The sequence below is a fragment of the Hyperolius riggenbachi genome, chromosome 7, assembly GCF_040937935.1.
Source record: "Hyperolius riggenbachi isolate aHypRig1 chromosome 7, aHypRig1.pri, whole genome shotgun sequence".
NCBI lineage: Eukaryota > Metazoa > Chordata > Amphibia > Anura > Hyperoliidae > Hyperolius > Hyperolius riggenbachi.
The window spans coordinates 219,530,056-219,545,583 of NC_090652.1; positions in this window are offsets into that span (position 1 = coordinate 219,530,056).

Below are 15,528 nucleotides of genomic sequence, written 5' to 3' on the forward strand. Positions count from 1 at the left end.
TCCCTTTGAAACTTTAAAATCGATTTTCTCAAAAACTATAAGCTCTTTTTGCTAAATTTTTTTTTCCTCTTGTACCCACTCCCAAGGTGCACATACCCTGTAAATTTGGGGTATGTAGCATGTAAGGAGGCTTTACAAACCACAAAAGTTCGGGTCCCCATTGACTTCCATTATGTTCGGAGTTCGGGTCGAACACCCGAACATCGCGGCCATGTTCGGCCTGTTCGGCCCGAACCCAAACATCTAGATGTTCGCCCAACACTAATTACCACCCCCTACCCTCCAGGGGAGAAAGGGTTACATTACTGGACACACAGACTGTCCAGGGTCCCTGCTTGCCAATCCATATACCATCAATGATTGCTAGCCCAAGTAAGACCTGGGCATTTTATCTTTGGACTATTACGCACAGTACTTTCTAAATTCTGTTTGAGCTTACAATTCCAAAAGGACTCATTAATTCTACAGGCTACTCAGACTGTAGCCAGTTATCATTTTAACTTTTGATCCCTATTATTATACTATATCAATCTGTTCATTGTTAGATACTTTTTAAACATTTTTTGGACTAAATTTTATACATTATTTTATTATAAAATAAGTGCTTGTTCTGAATATATCTGCAAAGAAGGGAACATTACTATAACTGTTTTTATTGATATTGTTATATTTTGCTATCTCTATAAAGGTTGTTGAAATAACCCTTTATCCTACAGGAATAGCTAGAGTTAAATTTGCGTATTCGCACACTAATGCGGATTGGTGGCAGCTTACCTGATCTCTTTTGCAGATTGCAGATTGTATTGATTGTACATACAATCAAAATGGTATTTTGTGTGGACTCACCAACCAATCCAAAAGGTTACTTTGCCTGCGGTGCTGAATGCCTTCAGAATTACCTCAGAGTCTGAGGCTGAATGGTGAGCTGCGCAAAGTAAACAGGAATTAGAAATGTACTGGATCCAGTTACTAAATACCCTCACACCTAGCGGCCTCAACGAGCAGCTAGAAAAACTATATTAATGCACTTTAATACTCCGCTTTTTCCTTTTTTATGGTCCTCTCTTTTATTTTTTATATGTATATTTTTTATGTTTTTTTTTTTTTTGTACATTTGTGGTGTGGTTTATATTTAATGTGTCTTTTATATATAATTCTGGTTTTATACCCATTCCTTGCCATGTTTTCACTTTTTTTCTGTTTTAGACCCATCCAACTTTTAGACCTTTTTAGACCATTTGAGTTTTAGACTTTTTAAACCACCCAGTCTAAAGCTGTATATATGGGTCCATACCGAACAATCCTTCGCAGTGTATAAATCATTAATTTGCCAGTTTGCACAATGTTTAAGTTATTTTTATAATTACTATTGTATATAATAATTTTATTGGTCTTATGTTAGATGTTTTACACTATTCATCATTTCTATCTTGTTTATTACTCATGTACTATTAATTATTTTTATCAACACATTGATTTTTAATGTACTATTAATAATTTTTATTACCACATTGATTTTTAATGTTATCTACTTTTATGTTGATTTTTGCTTTATAACCTTTATATTTTTTATACTCAAAATAAGGTATCCCCCAAAATGGGCATAAAATCCCCTTCTCAACATGCTGGCAGGTTATATAAATTTTATATGTGAGATTTTGCCCGGCTTGCGGAGCAGGCAGAGCCGGGATTCGAACTCGGGTCTCCTGTGTCAGAGGCGGAACTCTTGACCAGTGCACTATCCAGCCACCACAACATCAGACACAAAAATCCTGCCCTCACCAGTTCTAATTATGAGGACTGCAAGGTGGCCACTAACAGTCCAATTTCTAGCGAAAAATCGTTCGAGCGATCAGAAATTCTGATCGGATTGGTTGTAAATAATCTCCATTGGTGGACACAATCGATTATGAACGAGTGAAAAAAATGTCGCCCGAATGAATTTTCGTCGAACGAAAATTTGGATTTTCTTGGTGGTCGTGATAGATAGGAAGCAATGATTGGTTAGTTGATGGTGTAGTGAACGATTTTTCGTCCGATCAGAATTTCTGATCGCTCGAACGATTTTTCGCTAGAAATTGGACCGTTAGTAGCCAGCTTTAGACATGTGAGTGATGTCATAAACAGAGCGACGGCCCACACTGAGCACACCCACACTCTCCCTCCCATTGGCTAATTACACCCTAATAGGGGATTAACACAGTATAAGAGGCCTCATTCCAACATTGCTCGGTACAGAGGCGCCAGGTTATGTACCGGACTGCATTGGGTGAGTCTTTTGATTACTTTATTTAACCCCTTTTTAAGCACTTAATTTTAATTTGTTGTATGTAAGAATACTCTTTATCCACACACCTCACCAGTCCCTATGTTTGCACATGTAAGACCCATATGCATATAAGATTGCTTCTCTTACTAGTCCACACATTGATCGCTCAACCCCCCTACCCCCCCCGAGAGAAAAAAAAACAACCCCCTCCCCCAGTTTCTTTCCCCACAACCTATTATACTTGGAATACACTATATACCCCTGTGTTAATATGTATGAGAGACAAAAATATGACCACACATATGCACAGATATATATTCAATTCAAAGCCCATTTTAGCCATTTTATGAAAATATTCTATATATAAAAAAATTTAAATTAATTTTTGTATAATTTTTTATATATCTTGGCTGTCTGTATGAGTACTTAGCATACTGTCTTCTGTCAACAGTGATATGCTCCTATTTATTGCTTGAGGAAGTGGGATATACCCGCGAAACGCGTTGCACCTTGTTCGGAGTATGTAAATAAACTGATTTTTGCTTAAAACAGCAATTTTTGTGTCTGTTTTGGAGGGGTAAGTCCACCGCTACCTACTTTATTTTAACTATTTTAAAGAAATATTGTTTTTACCCTGTTGGCGCCTCTGTACTACTTTTGCAGGAATTAGAGGGGGGCGTCACAATACCTGCACCTACAACTCCTGTCGGGATCTCCTCTGTCATCTGCCTTCTACCCGGGGATCTCTGTAAACATGCTTAGGTATTATAGTATGCTACGCAGTAAGAAAAATAACTTGTTCCTTTTCATGTAGAATGTGCAAAGATTGGAAATAATGCAATCCAGTCATGATGCATTAATTCAATTTATTTACAGGACCACTATCACAAATTTAAGAAGGAACTGTAATAAGAAAAGTAAATTATTTTACAAAATAAAGAAAAGAGTGTGTTATGAGACACTATACATCAAGAAGAAAAGCCATCCATACGGCAATAATGATGATGAATCAAAAATAATTTCTCAAAAATATGAAAAATCTTTATTAAATGGGTAACTAACACAATAAAAACAATTAAAAACTACAAAACACAGCACGTATGGGCGTCATAAGTAAAGAGGAATCAATATCTCTCATAGATATAACTCACAAGGAGATATACAAAATACTGTTATTTTCATGCTGCTATTATTTAACAGGGGTGCTCAGCAGGACCCCGAATGCGAAGTTTACCCGAAAATTCGGGCGATTTTTAAGGTTTGCCGAATGCGAACCCGAACCCGAATAATACAATCCATGCCGAATCCGAAGTCTCCCGAATGTGCGCACTCGAATTCGGCTGGATGGAGCTGTGGGGTCGGTTTCGGCTTCGGGATTCAGGGATGACGTCATTGGGCCAATTAGAAGTCCTCCAGCCGAGGACCTGGCAACCCTAGCAACCAATCAGAGGAGGGGAGCCTGGCCCTCCCCTCCTCTACATAAGGCGGCGACCATCTTGCGGAGCCACGTACTTGTGTGACTGTGCTGTTACTGAGAGTAGTAGCAGTGCTGTGCTGCATCTGATCAAGTGCATATTCCCTGCTAAACCTAGCGTTTTGCTTCCTAAACACCTCCTAAACACATTGATTGTACTCTATTAGATACCTAGTATTTTGATTGTTTTTAGTCAGCTAGTGTATACTGTATACTGTACTAGGTTAGTGTAGGTTAAGGATTCTAGTTAGTTGTGTACTTAGTAGTACTAGTTTAGTTAATTATTTATTTATTACTGCTGTATTCTGTTACTTTATTAGTTTCAGTACTGTGTTAGTTAGTTACTGACTGTGTACAGGCCACCACCAGCATCCGTTGTGAGTGACCTGTGACTGTCACCTGCCCGAGCCTATTTATTGATTGAATGTTTGATTGCGTCTGAGCGTGTGTGACCTATTGTAATTGTCACCGACTGTCTGCCGCACGACTTACTTATAGTGTAGTACGCTAGGTGTTTCTTAGTTACCTGCGTGCGTACTACTACTAGTGTCTACTACTATACTACTAGTACCCGTTCCCTTTTTTTTTCACTGTTTGTTACTGTGTGATTTCATTATCTGTAGAGTGTGTAATAAATAAGAGTTACAACACAGGCCACCACCAGCATCCGTTGTGAGTGACCTGTGACTGTCACCTGCCCGAGCCGATTGATTGATTGCGTCTGACTGTGTGTGGCCGATTCTAATTGTCACGACTGTCTGCCGCACGACTTACTTATAGTGTAGTACGCTAGGTATTTCTTAGTTACCTGCGTGCGTACTACTACTACTACTACTACTACTACTACTACTACTACTGTCTACTAGTACTACTAGTCACCACCAAGTCACCATCAACACAGACTTTATTAAAGTTTACACCCTTTCCCGCCCTCTTCTACTTTTTTTTTTACTGTATTTGTATAGTGCACAATGACTGGCAGAGGTAGAGGGCGAGGCACCACCAGGAGAGGCAGCGCCATTGCAGGAGCCACTGCCAGCAGCAGCAGGTCTGGGACTGGTCCGCCGCCAGCCACTGACCACAGGGAGGAGGGAGCAGAGGTGCAACAGCAGCGCGTTGTGCCCATCTTTGAGTCGGGTCGTCGCCCAAGACCCATTGTGGAGAGTCAGGTGCAGGCTGTGGTTGAAATGATGGTGGCAGGGGCAAATTCAGGATTTTCAAGGGGGGGGGGGGGATTCCTGATTGGTCTCTTTTGGCAAGCCGCACACTACCGCGCATGCGTTTGCCCACAAAATCCACATGATGCACAGCATTTCTCCACAAAATACACACAATGCGCAGTGTTTCCCTACAAAACACACATGATGCAGTAGGGTTTCGCCGAAATATATATAATGTGGCAGTGATTAAGTAGCCAGATAACCCCCCTTTATTATGGATAACGAAATTACCCCACCCCTCTTTAGTATAGGTGACCAGATGACCCCCATTTATCACACAGGTAGCCAGATGAGCCCCCCCCCCCCCCAGTTAGGATAAGTAACTACATGATCCCCATTTATAGTATATAGCCAGATGACTCCCCGTTCACTACATTCCCCCTTGTATTTCTCCGGATCCCCCTTGTATATATAGCCAGTGTATATAGTCAGATCCCCTGTATATATAGCCAGAGACCCCCCCCCTATATATACCCATATACCCACTGTATGTAGCCAGATGCCTCCCCCTGCATATAGCCAGTGTATATAGCCAGATCCCCCTGCATACAGCCAGTGTATATAGCCAGATCCCCCTGCATATAGCCAGTGTGTATAGCCAGATCCCCCTGCATATAGCCAGTGTGTATAGCCAGATCCCCCTGCATATAGCCAGTGTGTATAGCCAGATCCCCCTGCATATAGCCAGTGTGTATAGCCAGATCCCCCTGCATATAGCCAGTGTGTATAGCCAGATCCCCCTGCATATAGCCAGTGTGTATAGCCAGATCCCCCTGCATATAGCCAGTGTGTATAGCCAGATCCCCCTGCATATAGCCAGTGTGTATAGCCAGATCCCCCTGCATATAGCCAGTGTATATAGCCAGATCCCCCTGCATATAGCCAGTGTATATAGCCAGATCCCCCTGCAAATAGCCAGTGTATATAGCCAGATCGCCCTGCATATAGCCAGTGTATATAGCCAGATCCCCCTGCATATAGCCAGTGTATATAGTCAGATCCCCCTGCATATAACCAGTGTATATAGTCAGGTCCCCCCTGTATATATAGCCAGAGGAACCCCCCCTCTCTCCCTCTCACATATGGTGGATCATGGAATGGCTGGCTGGCTGGCTTCCAAATATCCCCCCCCCCCTGCCCTGCCTCTCAGTGAGCCCTGGCTGCACTTGCCTTATCCAGACTCCAGCTCATCCAGCAGCAGTACTTCTCTCTCCATGGACGCATACTCTGATGTCCAATGGCCTTAGGGGGAGCGTGGCCGCTGCGGCTGGATGGCGTGGTGACGTCACGTTAGAGCCAGGATGAAAGGTAGCCAACTAGCCATGGAGACCTGGGACGCCATGACCGCTGCCGAGAAAGGTAATGTATCTCTGCGCCGCCCCCCTAGTACCCCCGCTCTCATACCGCCAGTCTGAGAGACCCTCCCCCAGGGGCGTAACTAGAAATCACTGGGTCCCCCTGCGAAAATGAGGATGAGGCCCTCCCCATAGGCACCAAATAATCGTAATGGGGCAGCGTTTCACTATAAAATAATCCTAATGCAGCAATGTTTCACTGTAAAATAATCCTAATGCAGCAATGTTTCACTAGAAAATAATCCTAATGCTGCAATGTTTCACCAGAAATGAATCGTAAATTGGGCAGTATTTCACCATAAAATGATCGTAAAGTGGGCAGCATTTCACCATAAAATAATCGTAAAGTGGGCAGCATTTCACTAGAAATTAATCATAAATTGAGCAGCATTTACCTATAAAATAATTGTAAAGTGGGCAGCATTTCACCATAAAATACCATAAAAAGTGGGCAGCAGTCACCAGAAAAAAATCGTAATGTGGGCAGCAGCCATCAGAAAATAATCGTAATGTGGCCAGCAGCCAGCAGTCATCAGAAAATAATCGTAATGTGGGCAGGAGTCACCAGAAAATCACAATGTGGGCAGCAGGCACCAGAAAATCGTAATGTGGGCGGCAGACACCTGAAAATCGCAATGTAGGCAGCAGTGACCAGAAAATCGTAATGTGGGCAGCAGACACCTGAAAATCGTAATGTGGGCAGCAGTTACCAGAAAATCGTAATGTGGGCAGCAGACACCTGAAAATTGCAATGTAGGCAGCAGTGACCAGAAAATCGTAATGTGGGCAGCAGACACCTGAAAATCGTAATGTGGGCAGCAGACACCTGAAAATCGCAATGTAGGCAGCAGTGACCAGAAAATCGTAATGTGGGCAGCAGACACCTGAAAATCGTAATGTGGGCAGCAGTTACCAGAAAATCGTAATGTGGGCAGCAGTTACCAGAAAATCGTAATGTGGGCAGCAGACACCTGAAAATTTCAATGTAGGCAGCAGTGACCAGAAAATCGTAATGTGGGCAGCAGACACCTGAAAATCGTAATGTGGGCAGCAGACACCTGAAAATCACAATGTGGGCAGCAGACACCTGAAAATCACAATGTGGGCAGCAGACACCTGAAAATCACAATGTGGGCAGCAGACACCTGAAAATCACAATGTAGGCAGCAGACACTAGAAAAAAAATGCACCTGTGCAAAAAAAACAAAAAAACAATTCACTTACCTGACAGAAGTCTTCTCCTCTCCTGGCATCTGGCTCGCAGCTCCCCGAGGATCCTCCTGCAGCACATCTCCCTCGCAGACAGGCAGAGTGCTGAGGGCTATGACAAGATGGCTGTCGAAACCCTGTACTGGAGACACAAATAGTCTCCAGAGCAGGGCTTCGGCAGCCATCTTGCCGTAGCCCTGCTCTGCCTCTCGGGAGACTGCGGGGCTGCAGGGAAGAAGTTGTACACCTGGCTGGGGGGTCCCGCAATCGGGAGGACGACAGCGCTTCCCCCCCACATGGCTGGCGGCCCCGGGCCCCCCTGCTGCGCACACACATGAGCAGGCGGCAGCTGCACTATAACATTCAGTGGCTGCCTCTGCTCAGATTCCGGAGGCACTTCTGGTCTAGGTGCGAGGGGGTGGTTCCAGACACCCGGAACACCCCCTTCCGTGCGCCAGTGGGTGGAGCAGGAAGCCACCGTTTCCAGCCAGGCCTCCAGCACCAGCGAGACTAGTGCCACCACCACCAGCACTCCGGTCCGCAGCAGGCCTCCACCAGCACTTGAGGCCATGGTCACGGTGACCCCATCGACCAGCCTGCCCTCAATGAGCACGCTCTTCTCCCCTGAGACTGTGAAAATGTACAGGGATGTTTTGGAGAAGTATGAGTTGGAGATGATGGGGCCATCCGAGGAGGAGGAGTTTGAGGTGCAGAAGTTTGTTGTTGGCGCTGAGGAGGAGGGGCGTGATGCAGGGGATGTTGGGGTAGAGGAGTTGGGTTGAGGCGGGCTCACAGGATATGTTTGGGGTTGATAATGACTTGCTGGATCCTTCCTATGTGCCACCAGTACCACCAGCACAGTTGGTTGAAGGCAGCTTGTCATCGGAGGAGGAGGCATCTCTGGTGCAGAGGCGCGGCAGCAGCAAGGCGGCCAGCACAGGGCGTGGAAGGCAGGAGCCACAGCCTGCTGCTTCAGTCGCTACCACCACCCGAAGCAAACTTTCAACTAAAACCAAAAAGGCACAATCCTCCAAGGGCACCCAAAAACCCCAGCCCTCAAGCTCAAAGAGCAGGTTGAAGTCCCCAGTCTGGCAGTACTTCAGAGTGCCCAGTGGACGTGACACGTGCAATTTGCAACAGTTGCGGTGTCAGTCTCAGCAGAGGTCGCGATCTGCTCAAGTTGGGTACCTCGTGCCTGCAGACCCACTTACAGAGCAGACATTTTGAGGACTTTAGTGAGTTGGAGAAGCTGATGCAAAGTGGTGCAGGCAGAGCCAGACAGCCACTGCACAGATTTCAGCAGCAGCAGCAGCCGACCCTCCTGCCCATCCAGCAGCAGCAGTAGCACAGCAGCAACTCACTCCCAGCCCCCGCCCCCCGTGCAGCCAGTCCCCCATTGCCCTAAACAGCTCCCTCCACAGTGGCCTCCTCATCCTCCCGTGCAGGCAAATGCCGCCAGACCCTGCTCAGTGAAGCATTGCCCGGTGTGACCAAGGTGCTGCCTCCCGCCCACAGGCGCATCCGGTTGCTGAACGGGAGCACATGGCTTGCCCGGGCCATGTGCTCCCAGCTCCTGCCATATTCCTTTGTGCAGGAGGGGAGTGACATCAGAGCGCTGCTGCAGGTTGGGATCCCGGAGTGGCAAGTCCCCAGCCGCTATTATTTCTCCCGCAGGGCAATCCCAGCACTGCACCGCTCTGCCATGGCGAACGTGGGCCGCGCGCTGGATCATGCTGTGAGAGCGCGGATCCACATAACCATGGATTCATGGAGCAGCCAAACCGCACGGGTGGTGCCACCGCACGGGGTCAGGGGAGAAGCAGCAGCTCCCGCCACCAAGAGATCCCGTCTCTCCAGCAGCGTGAAGGCCCGCCACTGCCAAGCGCTGCTGGAGATGAAAAGCCTAGGGAACAACTCCTTGATGGCATCGAACGTGCTCCGGTCCCTCAGGGAGCAGGAGAGGACGTGGCTGACACCCAGAGGCCTCACTGTGGGATTGGTGGTGTCCGACAATGCTGCCAACCTGCTGGCTGCCATCAGCAGGGGAGACTTGCTCCACGTTCCTTGCTTGGCCCACGTCCTGAACCTGGTGGTGCAAAAGTTCATGCGTACCTACCTGGGGAGGGAGGAGCTGTTAGAAGCGGCGCGGAAAATTGTGCGCACTTTCCGCCGCTCAGCAGCTGCCGCAGCAAAACTGGCAGACATCCAGCAGCTGGAGGGCCTGCCACGATACCGCCTCATCATAGATGTGCCAACTCGCTGGAACTCCACCCTGGCGATGTTGGAGCGGCTGGTTAAGCAGAGGAGGGCTGTCAACCGGTACATCTATGATGCCACTGGCACCGGCAGCAGCACCACCAAACTCCAGCTCCTCACCAACGCACAATGGGGGCAGATGCAGCAGTTCTGCTTGGTGTTGGCTCCCTTCCTGCAGGGAACCAACCTGGTGAGTGAACAATGGGCATCCCTCTGCCAGTGGGTGCCCTTTGTCTGCTGGACAGGGCACTTGGCGATTTGGTGGATTTGGAAGAGGAGGCCCTGAAGCAGCTGGAACAGCAGCCGCCTGCGCAGTCCACTGCTCCGCAGGTATTTGAGTCCCTGGATGAGGAGGAGGAGTTGGAGGTGCTGGATATTGCTGCTGGGGGGGGGGGGGACATCGGAGCGCAGCAGCAGTGGTGCGAGGGTGGAGAGAGGAGGAAGAGTCTCAGGGGCAAGAGGAGGAGGAGGAGGACGCTGACCCTGATGTCTCTGTTAGGCGGTCCACCCTGTTCCCCATGGCAGCGCACATGCTGCGCTGCCTGCGCACAGACCCCAGGGTCAAGCGGATGCAAGCGAGGGAGGACGCCTGCATCAGCATGATCCTGGACCCACGGCTGAGGGGGAGGTGGGATCAGTTTCTGCCTGCCAGAGACCGTGAGCAGCGAGCAAGGGAGTTGCAGGAGATCCTTGTTCGGCGACTGGAGGAAGCCTTCCCCCCGCCTTCCACCCCCTCTGTCCCTTTCCAGCAGCCAGCACAGCAGCCGGTGCCTGCGGCAAGCAGCAGCGTCGGGTGCCCAGGAGACCTGCTGTCATTGACGCAGGCATTCTACATGAAGGTACAGCAGCCGAGAGAGGAGGTGCATGCAGCAGCCACCTTCGCTGAGAGTCACAGCCAGCGCATGATCCGGATGGTGGCCGACTACATGGGGTCCTTCAGTGGGCTTGACAATGGCAGCGAGGAGCCTGTGGACCCCATGGAGTACTGGGTGAAGCGCTTGCACATCTGGAGGGAGCTTGCACAGTAAGCCCTGGAGGTATTGTCTTGCCCCCCTTCCAGCGTGCTGTCTGAGAGGTGCTTCAGTGCGGCCGGTGGCGTGGTCACCGAGAAGCGCTCTTGTCTGTCCACAGAGGGCGTGGACAGACTGACATTTTTGAAGATTAACCAATACACACAATACATTGCCTGCTGTCAGTGCCACATGTCACTCCTCCTACTGCTGCTGTATGTATCCCTCCTGCTGTCAGTGTTCCCACCGCCAGGGTCAACACAATACATTGCCTGCTGCCAGTGCCACACGTCACTTTTCCTCCTACTGCTGCATGTATCCTCCTGCTGTCAGTGGTCCCACCGCCAGGGTCCACACAATGCATTGCCTGTTTCCAGTGCCACACGTCACTTTTTTTTTTTTTTTTTTTATTACACCTATTTCAATGTGATTTCCCTTTAAAAAAACATCCGAATTCGCGAACATGAATTTTTTACCGAATTTTGAGCCCCGACACCCGAACCGAATCTGAATCCGAACCGCAATTTGGTGGTTGAAGGCGAATTCGAATGTCATGCGGACCCGAATTCGAATGTACCCGAACTGAATTTTGGTACATCTGAGCATGCCTGATATTTAAAGCCAGGTATCTCCACACCCATACCTCGTACACACAACAAACTTTGTGGGTAAAAAGGGAAACCCCCAAAACTTCCTCTGTGCCTTATTGCAGCCCCAGTCCCACTGGCTCCCGAGATAAGGCATAGAGAGCTATCTCAGGAACCAGAGGGGCTGAGGGGATGCAATTTGCCACAGAGGTAGTTCTGGAGTGAAGAGATATTCGGGCTTAACCAGGGTTTTCCCTAATAAACTTCATTTGAGCTTCACACTGGCAGTGAGTTCATTTTCAACTTACAGTTCCTCTTGAATTGTATAATGGCATGATACAAGAAAGCATTTCACTATGCATGGCTTCATGGTTTGTTTTTTTCACTTCAAGCAGCCATCCAGTCAGAGAGCTTAATTTCTGTTCTTATCATAACACTCATTACTTGTCGTGATGGTGGCGGCACAGACCATTTTTAGAATTGGCAAACAGAAGGCAGTTTAACTGCTTTAAGGACAACTATCAAAGTTAGTGTAACGTTGGCTTTGAAGTGTACACAGCAAAATACGATAATCTAAATCAGATCGTTAACTGAGGTCATACACGTGAAGTCAGAGATATATGGTAAAAAGGGACTAAGACAGAGCTAGCTCAATGACAGGCTAGGACCATACACTGGTAATCAGATGGCTAAAGTACAAAGGCTGAGACAGGTGCTAAATTGTTAAACAGGCCGAAGTCATACACGTAGGTCAGATGGCTGAGGTACAGTTAAGGATGAGACAGACAGGGTCATTAGTCTAGCCGAGGTCAATATCAAGTATCAGATGACTGTAGTACAGAGAGGGATGAGACTTTAATCAAAAGTGGAGGGCACGCCGGGTCATACACAGAAGAATAACAATCAGAATAATTACAATATACAATACTAGACTAACTAGAGTACGAATATATCAGCAGTGTCTGCATATATATGTAGCTTTGCGGAACTTTAACTAGACTCAATAGTAAAGCAAGGTCCAGCGCTCAGTGACCTGATAGCTAACGGACGCTGGACAACTGACAGAGCAGGACCTTAAGAGGAACTCCAGTGAAAATAATGTAGTAAAAAAGTGCTTCATTTTTTACCATAATTATGTATAAATGATTTAGTCAGTGTTTGCTCATTGTAAAATCTTTCCTCTCCCTGATTTACATTCTGACATTTATTACATGGTGACATTTTTACTGTGGGCAGGTTATGTAGCTGCTCCTAGCTGTTTTGGCTGTTAGAGACAGCTGTAAACAGCTATTTCCTGTCTGTGAACCTTGTTACATTGTAACAAACTGCCAAAAGTACCGTGGTCCCAGAGCTTTTTGTGGGAGGGGTTTTAGCACAAAATCAGTCATACAGCGCCCCCTGATGGTCTGTTTGTGAAAAACATTATATTTATCATGTAAAAAGGGGTATCAGCTACTGATTGGGATAAAGTTCAATTCTAGGTTGGAGTTTCTCTTTAAATACCTGAGGGAAGAGCAAGCACGCCCCTGACCCTCCAGCCAATCAGAGGCTTCCTCAGAGTCAGCTGACCGCTGTGTCAGCTGACCAGCCTCACACCCGTTTCCTCAGCCTATAAAGGCTGTCACGGGCTGTGCGCGTTCGCCCAGGGTCTTGAGTGGAAGCGCGGCGCCGACTCACAGTCACAGGCCAGACAACGCGAAAGTACGCGGCTCCCTGGAACTGTCGGCAGCTACGTCCATGAGTTTTATTACAGTTAGCTAAAATTCTAAATACCACATATATTTCCAGTAATTACTAGCAAATAGCAATATAAAGGCTGTCACCAGCCGCCCCCGTCTTCATTCTGTCCAACTCTAACTAGTGATCACTGGGTTGAATGGGCTCCCCTCTGTTTTGCTGCTTTGCCCCCCTATTCAACAAACAGTGCATGCTCTGGCCACTCCATGCAATTTTGCACTCCAGCCTGGATGCACAGTAGCCGATAGTGTTCTGGGCTTGCATAATTCAGAAATGATGCTCATATATGAGCAGCACTTCTCAGGTACGTATCCCATAACACTCCCAGTCTCGGCTACTGTGCACATGCATACAGGAGTGCGTAATAACAAGAATCCTGAGAGGACAGAGTATGCACTGCTTCTTTGTCCTCTGTGCGACTAGCTTTAGTCAGAGCCACAAACAGGGGGCAGTGCAGCGCAACGGAGAGAAGAGAACAGGTAAGTAGAAGGATCCCAAATTATACACGCTGGCATAGATGTAGTGTAATGCTAGGTACACACAATGCAATTCTGACAGATTTACTGTCAGATCGATTAGTTCCAACATGTCTGATCTGATTTCCAATAAATTTTTCAATCGATTTTCCGTTCATTTCTATAAAAAATTATTCAGAAAATCATGTTGGAAACAGTTGATCTGACAGTAAATCTGTCAGAAAAGTGCATCGTGTGTACCTAGCATAAGCTGGAGGTCAGTGGTGTAGCCAAGGAACTATGGGCCCCGATGCAGGTTTTACAATGGGGCCCCCCAAGCACTCTATACATAACAATTGATACGGCGCACCAAAACCTGCCAATGACAACTACAGTGGCAGAGGTGCAAGAAGGGGATGGGGAACAGCTTGTTAATAATTACCACTATTCAAAGTATCTATAGAAGTGATTATTATGAGCACAGGACCAATAGAGAGTTAATACTGTAGTTGAGGGAGGGCCCTTCTGGGCCCCTCTGGCCCAAGGGCCCCGATGCGGTCGCTACCTCTGCACCCCCTATTGCTACGCCCCTGCTGGAGGTGTACTTTACACAGTGAAAATTTAGCACTTAGGGCAAGTTAAGACAGATCGTAAAATCAGTTAGCAGGAAGTTTTGAAGTTTTGGAATATAATGATATGTATTTGCTAACCAAAAGAAAAAAAAATTGAGCCTTTGGCTAATGAGCCATCTTCAGACTTCACTACTGTTCATGTATACAAGATGTTAGGACACACAGCTATATATACTGTCAGCAGGAGATGCATACATTGTTTTGTAAATATAAATATAATACAGCTGTTATTCTGTTTTTTAAAACATCCTGCTTTCACTGATGGCTAACACAATAAAATATATTAAAGTAAACACTGCGCCACAATCTGTATATTGCACATATGTCTACTGTCCAACAAGAACTGGGATCGCTGCAGAAAGTCCAATTTGGAATAAAGCGTTGTGTAGAAGACTGCTGCGCTCTCCAGACCTGTAATAACACATAAGCTCCACATAGGGTAATATTGTATAGTCAGTGCAGTTTCTCCACACCACCAGTGACTTGTGCTCCCCAGATGAAAAAATCTTAATACTCCCGCTTCCCCTTTTCCTAGATGCTCACCAGATGTATACCACCCTAGCATTCAGGTGAATCTTAGGCAGCAATTAGTAAGCAGCTTTCTTAACTCTGTAGGGGAAATAAAAGGAACTCCACATAGGGTAATACAGTTCGGGTAACAAGACAACTTATACAGCACTCCCTTCAAATTCCACAGTGTCACCAGGTGAATGTGTCACTCCACACTGCAAGCCATACTTCTCACCAGATGCAGCCCACCTCTCAGTTCAGGTGGAAAATGCGTTTAGTTTGCTTCCAATCAAGCCACGAATGATGCCTCTTTAAAGGTAATTCTTTTAATCCAGAATAAAAATCTCCATAAAAAGATAAAAAACAATAGAAAGCCACATAGCGTAATATTGTTATAAAAGATAGCCTCTGTGCGCTCAATGCATCTCACTTATCAGGGAGCCCCTGATGAGTCTGGCGTGAGGACGAAACGCGCGTAGGGCGGAGCTACGTCTGACGTCGATCGCACACTAGGAAGCAGACCGGCCGGTCTACACTCTGGTGCACGGCGGAAAACCTTTGATCCGGGGAAGGAGCGGAGCAGGGCAGCACGGACAGCTGAGAGCGCGGGTACCAAAGCAGCACACCGGACCGCGGATGGGCATTGGCATGCTTACTTTGTGACACGCTGACTTAAACTCTGGACGCGTAAGTGAGATGCATTGAGCGCACAGAGGCTATCTTTTATGACAATATTACGCTATGTGGCTTTCTATTTTTTATCTTTTTATGGAGATTTTTATTCTGGATTAAAAGAATTACCTTTAAAGAGGCA